Raw genomic sequence first — 11,008 nt, forward strand, 5'->3', positions numbered from 1 at the left:
AAAATGTTTTGTGTCACTCACCAACAGCAGAAAGAAAAAGGTTTATTTACAATTTTAGCAACTTTCCCTTTTACTAGCATCAGGCTGGGGCAGTATCACAGCTTACAGGCCTCAGACTAAATCACAACTGCCACAAAATGTATTTCAGTACAGGCACCCACTGCTGGGCACTTACAGCCATGTGCTGTGAGATAGCTTGATTTTAAGAAACCCTTGAAGCTGATGGAAAAATGGAAGCTAAACTTCTCCAGAAAACATCTTACTTCACCTCACTGTGGGCATTTTCTTCACCCTCACAGACTGAATATTTTGGCACAATTACTTAATTCTGCCTGTGGAAACCATATAAAGCTAAATATGGCCTTATAATAGTAATAAGCCACCAAAAGCAAATTTATGCTTGCCTTTTCTGCTTACCACCTCAGCTCACCCACCCCAGAAGGCCAATGCATGCCAGCCATAGTGCCCATGCCATACAACACACTGCAGTGTAAGGTAGCTCCTTCTCAAGGGTCTGTCTAGTTATGAACCCAAACCCTGCCCAATTACCTTTACCAGTTAATATGTGCAACTTGCATCCCTTTTGAAGCTTTCTGCTTGTCAAGCCTCAGTTGTAAACTGCTGGGCTGTGCTATACTGACAGACCTTTATGGTCAGCAATACTTTCCATACCTGGCTTTCCTGTCGAAAATCTAAAATCAATTAAGTTTGTTATTTTTTTCCACACAGGCTGCATGGAGGGAAAGCAGGTGGCCTATTTATAATCTGTTTTCTTCACTTCATCCTCCTGCTTCTCCACCGAGAGGCTGGAGCCAGGATTTCCATCCTTGCCCCTCAGTGGTGCTGAGTCCCCACCTCCACCCCCACCACCGTAATCCCTGCTTTTTATAGCACCTCCACCTCAATGCCCCTAGATCCTCTCTACCTCTGAGGACCTCCCTCTCACCTCATAAGCCTTTTGCTTTCTCCACCCCCCCGCAGATCCCAGTCCCCTGCCGTATGGAGCGGGGCCATGTGCGGCCCCAGAGCTGGCCATGACACCAAGCTCACATTCTTCCTGGGGCCACCACATCCCCAATGGCCAACCTCGTCCTTCAGCCTCAGGGAGCCGAGCTGCCAAGTGTCTTTCTTCATGGATGAAGAGAATAAAGCCTCAAAAAGGCAGATGGGCTTAAAAATTACCCCAGTGGGACTTGAAGCTGCTCATCCCTGCCTGAGACATAGGTGAGCTGGAGGGGGGAGCAAGAGTGGCTTCTCACAGCAGCCCTCTGAGCTCTCGCAGCATCGCATCATGGGACACAGGGACACCGCTGTAAGACTTGTCCTTACAGAGACCTGCATGTCACAGGGGATTTGCCACTCACCAGAATGACATAAATCCCACCAACACACTTGGAAATGTGCAGCACAGGGACAGAGCCGAGGACTTCCCAGGAGAAGGTCAGAGCCTACAAGGGGGCAGAGCAGAGCCCCCAGCCCACAACACTGGCTTCAGCATGCCCAGCCCCTGCCTCCTCTCTCCTTGATCTCCTTCCTGCTGCAGGACTGCAGAGACGATATCTGAGCAGCGTGAAGGAGAGACGTGTAGCCCCACTTGTGCCAGTTTTCCCCAGTCCTACAGAGAGTCCATATGTGTTATCAGCAGGGCAGTGAGATGTGGGATGGGGCATCCCCAGGGAGCAGAGAGGCTGCACGACTTCTCCCCTGCCATTTACCTGGGAGCACATATCTACCCCACATCATTAAAATAAATGGGGGAACAACACACCCCTGTGTATATCCATTTGCAATTGGTTCTGTGCACATGTCCCTTGCTAAATAAGAGACCCTAGTTCTTCCCCTCCCACCCTGAAATTGCAGCACTGCAGCATTTTGCTTCTGGAGTGTTTATCATTGCATTATCTGAAGGCTCCCCATTACCTGTGTGATTTAAGAAGTCAATAAAACTATTGCTGTACAAACACATAAATGCACTGATTTGGTGATTCACCAGATTGGAAACAGCTTATTCAGCAATGGACAGGACACACCCCGTGATAAAAGAGAGCCAGGTGAGAGCTGGGGTGAATGCCCGATGGTCAAACTTGGCAGCCAGGCAGACCCCCCACTACTCTGGGTATCTTCTCCAGCCTTTACCTGCCTGTTCATGGGACACCAGGTGTGCCAAAAACATGTTCATCGAGGGTGATTAAAGAAATAAAACAACCAAAAAGCTCCTCCTTAGGCAAATGTAAATCAGAGAATTTAGACGAACACAACTAATGGAAAATAAAACCCTGGCAGTGCTTTTGCCTGCAGGCACACACTCTGCCTGAAGGTTAAAGACAAAGAAGAGCAATGCAAGCGGACTCATCCCAGGTCTGGGTGGTCTTTTGGGACACAGTCTGGATGATAAGGGAATGTGATGCTGTCTCTGAGGCAAACGTGCCCCAGCACACACACAGCGACTGCTTACGTAGCAGGGAATGGCAGTGAAGAGGCGTTTTTTGGTAAAGTCAACTTTCGTGTTCCCCACTGGGTGAGCTGGTTTTAGGAATGAATAGCTCAAAACATGCATTTCTTTGAACCTGATCAGAAATGACCACAGTTTTTTCTTTCTTGGGTTAGCAGTAAGCAGATTTAATTTAACTAGTCAGCAGCTCAAAGGAAGCAGCATCATTCTGCAGGCACAAGTGGGGTGTGAAGCTGTTTGCTGCTTTCAGTCATGCACGGGTGCCTCTCCGCTATGTACGTGACACCAGGAGAAATGAAGTGGCAATGGGAACATCCTTAGATATTCCCATTACAAAAGAGCTAGCCGATTTTCATTCTCCAAGTTAAATGAACTCCAAAAATAAGCCAATATTCAGAAGTAAAGGAGATTTTTGAGATGTTTAGTTAATCTAGTGCTAATAATATAAGAAAGATTTATTTAAATAAGTTTCTACGGCATCATCCTGTATAATCCCTGTTGTGCATAGCTCAGAAATGTTCTTTGTGCAGGTGTCTGCAGCTCACCTGGCAGAGGAGCGGGGTCACTCTGAGAGTCTCCCAGGTACTGCAGTACAATGTGCATGGACAGCACGATGCAAAACGAGAAAGAAAGGATTCCTGATAGGGGTTTGGCACCCAGGCAGGACATGACAAGCTGCCTGGATTCTGCACTTGAAGGCAAAGAGCCCTACTTTTGCCTGAATGGGCTGAAGGAAGGTTTCCCCACCCTGCAAGCCCATCTTCACTGGCACACTGGAGCTGAGGCTTTTTGCGTGAGCTCCCCCTTGCCTTCCACACAGACCTTCCCCATCACATGGCCCCTGCTTTCAGTGACACCACTGTTTAAATATATTTAAACAGTGAAGATTAGTGTACTGTACTTCTGAAGGCAGGCCAAGACCACAGCCTTCATCACTAAGCAGCCCTTTGCTTAACGGATTAAATAGACCCGTGCTGGGCCTATTTATAGTATAAGGCAACATGCCCCTGAGTTCACAGGTACATCTGGTATGAGACTGGCAGGTTTGTGACCCTGGAGTGGCTGCACCAGTCAGATAGGAAAAAATATGAATTTATGGTTATTTTTATATGTCTATATTATACAACATATATTTGTATGTGTATGCATATGCTTGTGACATGTATATACATATATATATTTTTTTACCTTATAATTTGCTTTAAATAGACTCTAACTAATGTGATGTGCGCCCAAGAGTAAGGCCATGGATTTTGAGACATCACACATCTGTTGTGTATGTACATTTTTGTGTACATGCATTGCTTTGCCTACATGCAGCATGCAGGACCTGCCAAGGAGACAGCTGGTGGCATGGTGCCACCCCAGCACCTCTTCTCCCTGGGTTGTGGCATGGAAGAAGCCACATGGGAACATCTTACAAATACTTCCCTGTCTTCCTTTATTTTATCCAGTTCCCCCACCATGCAAAATCACCTTTTCTGCATATTTTCATGTGAGCATATTCAGAGTTCATGTCAGAGGTTTGTTTACATGAGCAATAGCAGAGGGAAAATGAACAAAATGGTCACTTTGAGCTCCATTTATCAGGACAGCAGGATGTCGCAGCAGAGGATGAGCTCTCTGCAATCTTACTTTTCAACTTTTCTTTTTTTCTTGTGACTCCATTCAAAGCATTGTCTTTAAAATAGATTTCCTGCAGAAGCTTGTCTCTACTTAGACACCCTGACTAATAGCAGTGACACAAAGCCTGGTTAGCTTCACTCCAGCATCCTCTTCTCCTACTGTCACTATCAGCGCAGCAACTTTCAGCAATGCAGTTTTTCCTCCATGCTGCTATCAGTCTGTTGGGCTTGGCTGAGCTGCTATGTCTCCTGTCCCCAGCTGGGTGGGTGTGCAAACCACCCTGGGTTGGCTCTGTGGAGGCAAAGAAGCATCCCCCAAGCAAGTTATTTAGTCAACTTTAACAAGAAAATAAATAAATAAAATAAAATATTGGGTGTTTAAGGGCTTGCCCCTACTCCTTTTAATGACCTAAACAACTGGAAATGATCAGCAAGCCTCTTGAATTCCCAGAGACTAAATCATCATCAGAACAAATAAAGCAATGTTGTGATGATGTGCAAGAGGAAAGGCTCTGTTACAAGTTTCAATTCAACCATCACTGATTTTAAGCTTTGAGCAAAATAAATTATTTGCTAAAATGATCCCTGAAATAGTTTTTTATATTTCTGAATGTCAAGCTTCTATTTCACATATATACCTTTTAGTTCAAGAACTACTACTGCATGTTTCAGTTGCTCTAGGACCTGAAGGACTTGCAGGGAACTTGTGTTCTTGATGCAGGCAGCTGCATCATGTCTTAGACCTCTCTGGACATAATAAACATTTGGACCACTAGCACCTGTGGACAACTGTAAGTAGGGACCTAAACAGCTCTGAGTATCTCTGGATATATTATAGGTACCTATCAGACATAGTTGTACTGTGCACCTATGTGTGAAAGTGCCAGTAGCATTGGTTTTGGCTGAATCTTACACTGTGAGACATTCCACACAACCCGAGAGCAGCATCCAGAACTTCCCATCCAGCAGGGCAGAGGTCTCCCATAGGTCCTACCACCTCTGTGCAGGTACCTGGGATGTCCCAGGTGAGCGTATGTGGCACCAGCACAACTCACCAAGCAGACAAATCCATCCCCGTGTGCCAATGGTGAACTCTGAGCTCACACAAGATTTCTGAGCTCACACAAGATTGCTGAGGAGTGAGAAAAAGTGCTAGAGGAACTCAGGTGTATCTGTGTATTGCACCAAGCCAAAGGGAAACAATTATATCTTGAATCCGTTAGGTACATGAATGAACTAGAAACCTTAGAACCACAGAAGCATAGAAACAACTGTTTTATTTCTCTTGTCATCCACTGGAAGGCTGCAGCATGGCTATGGTGTGCCCTAAGCCACAAGCAAGCGCTGTCAAAGTCATTTCCCCAGTGCAGCCTACAGTGCAGGGTTTCTGATTAAAGGACACTCTCCCATTGGGGTCTGCACCTCCTGAGGTCCAAACAGGAGGGTCCTGGCACAGAAGGGTCAAGGGATTTCTCTTCCTTAAAGGAGGCAGATCCCCTCTGGGTGCGTGAAGATGGCTGGGGAGAGCTGGGCTGGTGCCAGCGGGGCCGAGAGCAGCTGAGGGCAAGAAGGGCCCCAGCTGCTAGCACCTGCAAGCAGAGGACAGCCACCACCACTACCATCCCTACTCTTCCTCCTCCCTCTGCAGCACCCAGTCCACATGCCAGAAGAGGGAGCGCAAGGCTCACTCACAAAGCGGGGTGCAGTGCTTTGGAAGATCTCAGCATTCCCAAGGTTCACAAGCAGTCAATTTACAGAGAAAAAAAATGAAGAAGTTTACCTCCAGTAATTATTCCCTTTATATTTCCTGTCCCCTATTGCTGAAGAACAAAAAGCAGGAAGCCAGCACTGTTTTAGATACACCAGAGGGCTGGCAGGGCAGGGGAGGCTCTGGGGCAGCAGCAGCACGCCAGGTCTGAGGCAGAAAAACACCACAGACCCCTCTGTCTCCATCTTCTACATTTCAGGGGGGCTTGCTCCTATGCTGCCACTCTGGATGATTAACCATACCGTACAGCTTGTGGAAGAGGATTTCAAAAGCAGTTTTGCCAACTTCGTTTCACTGGGGGCTTGCTGTGTGTGCCCTCTGAGCAACCTGGGCTGGGTGGCTGGGCACGGCCTTGGGGGAAGGCTGCCATCATAAGCCCAGGCCACATGGCTGACCCTGCTCGTGTGGCCTTGCCTCTTCAGAGCAAGCACCGGCCCACCATGGACATGAGAGGTCTAGGACACCCTGGCCCCTCTTCTTCCCTATGTGCAACGAGGACTGCAGCAATCAGGGCACAAAAAGGGCATGTACAAACTGGGGACTTTTGGTGGGACTGCTAGGGCCACGCATGACTCTGCTTGGGCAGTCATCCAGGGTGCATCACATTAAAAACCACCAGCCCATGTTGGAGCAAGCCAACAATGTCAGCATAAGCATTCTGCTGGGCTGTTCTTCTCTGGTGGCAAAGTGGAGTCACAACAGGCCCTCTGAAGCCATCTCTGTGCCACACTAAGCTCGGATCAGAAGTTTGTAGCTTGTAGTGCAACTGGGAACTCAAAACCATTAAAACAAGTACTCCTTGCAGACTTTATATTTTTAATTGTCTAAAGAAGCAAATGGATACTAAGAGAAAATTATTTCAAAAAAACCTTTCTCCTCCTTCCAGTCACTGGCTGTGTCAAGGGAGAGTGGGTTCAAGACAGGAACAGCCTCACTGTTTATGTAGCAAAGCTCTTCTGCTTCGTGGAGATCTATACGCCCAGAGCCACTTTGATTTAACCAACTAAGAAGAGAAAGAAAAAAAACAAAGGAAAGAAAATATTTCATTCTTCTGGCTGATGAAGACAAAAATTTCACTTAAACTGGTTAAAATGTCTTTCTAAGGAAGAACTATCAAATATTTTTCAATCTATTCATTTTACTCTTTCCATCTCTGGCCTCAAGTTTCCAGTCACCACTTCAACTGATGATAAAATTTATCTACGTTTTTTTCCCCAATGACATTCTTCATGAAGAAAACAAAGCAATCATTTTATTATATCTAATAGCATGTTCACATGCTAACAAATAAAAGTAAGAGGTACTACAAAGGTCAACTGAAATGCTTGATATTGTTAAGCAATTTGATAGAGATGGCTCATCACCACACAAGACAGCATGGGATGTTTTCAGAAAGGCACATAAGTACCCATCTGTACAGGGGAAAATTACAGGTGACTTATGTCTGTGTAATCCAGTAGAATACGTGCAAAAGAAAGTTAAGCAGATAAAGGGAAACTCATAAAATGCAATCAAAAAGTGTAAGAGCAACGCTGTTGTGTGACCAACTAACTAGGTTAGCCAGCATTTTTCAGGCAACTGCCTTACCTGCTTTTATCAAAGGAGGAAAGCACCAGGGCAATCCCAGGTGTTGAGGACAAAAACATCCACAGCTCCTGCATTCCCTCTTGGTGATGCTGGGACACCGCCTCTTGCAGCACCTGTGCTGGGACCTGCTGAAGGTGAAGTCTCACAGGTGCGCCACAGAGCTCATTTAAAGCTGCTGAGGCTCACCTTCCCCACTCCTGCTGTGTCTCTTTCGGAAGAGAGCTCAGGAAAGGAACAAGCCTCAGTTCTAAGGCTGACCTCTGCAACACCCCTCAGCCACCTCCTGGTGGCATCTCCCATGTGAAATCTCTCTTTGGAAGTTATTTTTCAGGAGCACTTTTGCTGAGGGTCTCATCGGGGTCTCTGCTTCACACCATTCCCAGGTCTGCTTTTCCCAAGGGCCAGCAGTAGAAGATCTCTCAGGCTAATGTAATACCTAAGAACTTACCAAATTTGTCCTGAAAGTAGCAATCAGTTTGTTGCTTACACGGTTACAATGGACAGGTTTAGTTACAGAATGTGAAAAAGAAACAAAGAAAAGAAAAAAAAAAAAAAAAAAAAACCTCTGAAAATTTCTGACCAGCCTGTTGGCACCCATAACTGGGCAGGGAATTATCTAATCTAAGTTTGTATAATGCTACACTTAGGAATGGCAAACATAGCATTTACTAAATTACAGTTATTCTGAATAGATCCCAATGCAATCATCAAGGGTTATAGAGGTAGCAAGAAATAATTTGAGTTAAAATATTGGCAGAACTTTTTCTCACTACTAATGTAACTTCACTAAAGAAAAGTGTTACAGCAGAGTAGAGGGACTGAGCCAGGAATTAACCTCCAGTCCAGGCCGGACTCTGCAGAGGCTGAGGGGGAAAAACCCCAACCCCAAAACTTTCAGGTTTGGGCACCTGGCCGGGGCTTCCAGCTTCTGAGGCCTCTCTCTGACTCATGTAGCTCCCCCTCTGTTTCTCCTCTTGCAGGTGGCCTCATTAACGCAAGCAGTTAAATCTGCATTACGTGAATGTGGCTGATTCTGTTGCCTAATGAGAAGGACATTTGGCAGGAATGTGAGGGCAGCTGACTTGTTGCTCAGAAATCAGGCCCTTTCGTATAGGGGCCTCATGTTTCCCACATTTCTAAAGTACTCTTTTGTTATTGAGGAGATGACTAAAGAGGTTACAAACCTCTCCAAACAAAATCCAGCCAGCTCGAGACTATAGTGTAGAAACAGCATCTGTAGAATGCACAAGGCAACAGTGGGTTCCAGCAACCCTAAACTCGTCATTCAGTTTATACGTAATTAAATCTCAGCGACCTTCCCGGCAGCAATGCAATTGCATTTTTGCCATTGCAACACCCTTGGCTGCAAAGTGCTGGGGCTGTGGGGCTGGGAGCACAGCCAGCTCAGGGTGCAACACAGCAGGGCTCTAGGGACACGCAAGGGGGGCGTTTGCCACCAAGGAGGTGAAATGAGAAGTGCCATGGAGTGAACCTTAAGTGTGTTGGGTTTGCAGACTATTAAACCTCACCAACAGTTCTTTAGTGTGGATGTGGTTAATGTGCCTTTACCCGTGAGCAAGGTGCCACATCCTCCATGCAGCTTAGAGCTGTCATGCAGACACCACAGGTCCTGGGGACTGGCAGGAGAAAGAGTTGGGGACATCTGGGGATGTGTGCACAGCTGGTCCCAGTAGCATCGTCCACACCACCTACAACTGTGTCCTCCTGCAGCCCGGGTAGCAGGTCACCCCCAGCATCTACACCACACAGTGTAGCCACAGGAAAGCAACAGCCCTTGAACACCCCCAAAGTCTCCCGTGGTGCTAGAGCCGAGCTGGCCTGCTGTGCGTGCTGTAAAGGAAGGGCTCCCTGCTGGGTGGCTGGCTGACTGTGTCACCAGTGGTAGCAGTGTCCAGGATGGTCTGGTGCCATTTCTCTTCACCCTTCAGGAGGGATCTGTGGCCTTACTGGGCAGTGATGCCTGGTGGGATGGTTTGCTGCACTTTTGAGTGTTGGACAGACACTCTGGCACTGTTTGTTGGGGCAGGTTGAAAGTAGCAACATGCACATGCACACAACACTTTTCACCCTGGGAAAATGATTTCTAAGCACTGGCTGGTGATCCCAGAGCTCACATAGTGGCAGCTATTTTGTTCTGTTTTGCAGGCAATATCCACATAAGCCACATTCTATGGTTCTATGATTCTGTGTAAAAGCTGAGGCCATTTCACAACCGCAGATGAATCCCCTACCTTGAGAAAGGGTAAAAGTGCACGGGACATCTCTGATTCTTCCACTGAAAGCTCTCCCAGAGCAGCATTCATTTGTGCTGACACCAGCACATCCCAGCCCTCTCCCTTCCTTGCCCTTCCCTCACACCAGCGTCCAGCTGTGTGAAAATGAGCCCAGTGTACTGCGTATTTCCTTTTTCTCTCTCTATTCTTATTTGTAGTCCCTTCATCATTACTTCCCACAGGACTATCAATAGCATATTTGTCTGACACAGACAGCTTCACTGCTATAAATTCTCCACAGCCCATTGAATAGAGACTTTTTAATTAGGTTTTAGAAAATTTCCATTAGCAGAGAGACATTGAGAATTCAGGTCTCGCTTCTGAAAAGCAAAGTATGATAGAGATGGAAGCTGCTTGATTTACTGAAATACCAATATTTTCATCCCTGTATTTATGGGCATGAATCAAATGCTGTTTTGTTGCTGCGGCCAGAAGTGTGTTTGACAATTTGCTTGATTGTACTACACATGAGAGATTTAAACCAGTGATCCAGCATGAGAGTCCTCCTGGGTTACAGTATTGTCTGCACAACATATACAGAAAATGTGAACAATATCTGTTATCATCCAGATTTGATTGCTTTCATATTTGCAACAAAAGGGGCTATATGTTCTCACCATTGAAGTTGAAGTTGTGTTTTCTCTCTTTCATTCTTTTTTTTTTTTTTTATTCTTACTTTAGCTCCCATTTTGCCCTGCCAGAACTGAGATAGGGCCTTATATGAAAGAGGAAAAGATCAAGCTGAAGCCACCTCTACAAGAAGTGTGAAAGAGTGAAGGTGCATTGCCTTCACTGAGGCTGAGCACTGCTGCTTCTGCACCGGAGGACAATTCAGGGACTGTCTGTACCTCCATGTGTTGACTCCCATAGCCCACTTTTTCTCTCCTACAGTAAAACTGGCAGCACCAGGACTGAATTAAAATCATGTGCATTCTTTGATACACACCACTCAGATTTTGAGGAAAATAAAACGCCACACAGCTTGGCCTGACTGCATTTCCCCAAACTCTTTCTGTAGACCATATGTGGGAAACAACTCTTCTGGAGTTCAGCAAGGGAAACATCAGTTAGAGCTCTGACTTGCCCTTTGAGGGACCCTTCTTCCATTTCTGTAACAGGATGATTCTGATTCTGGTCACCTTACCTGGGCACTGAGGCCTGTGCTGTAGTAAGTGTCCCTTCCTGAATTTCTACTGTTTCAGTATCCAGAAGTGTTCCTAATGATTCCCCAATCCAGCTATGGAGGGTTATAGTCAACATACTTGCAAAATACTACACTGAC

The sequence above is a fragment of the Aythya ferina genome, assembly GCF_964211825.1.
Source record: "Aythya ferina genome assembly, chromosome: 1".
Taxonomy (NCBI): domain Eukaryota; kingdom Metazoa; phylum Chordata; class Aves; order Anseriformes; family Anatidae; genus Aythya; species Aythya ferina.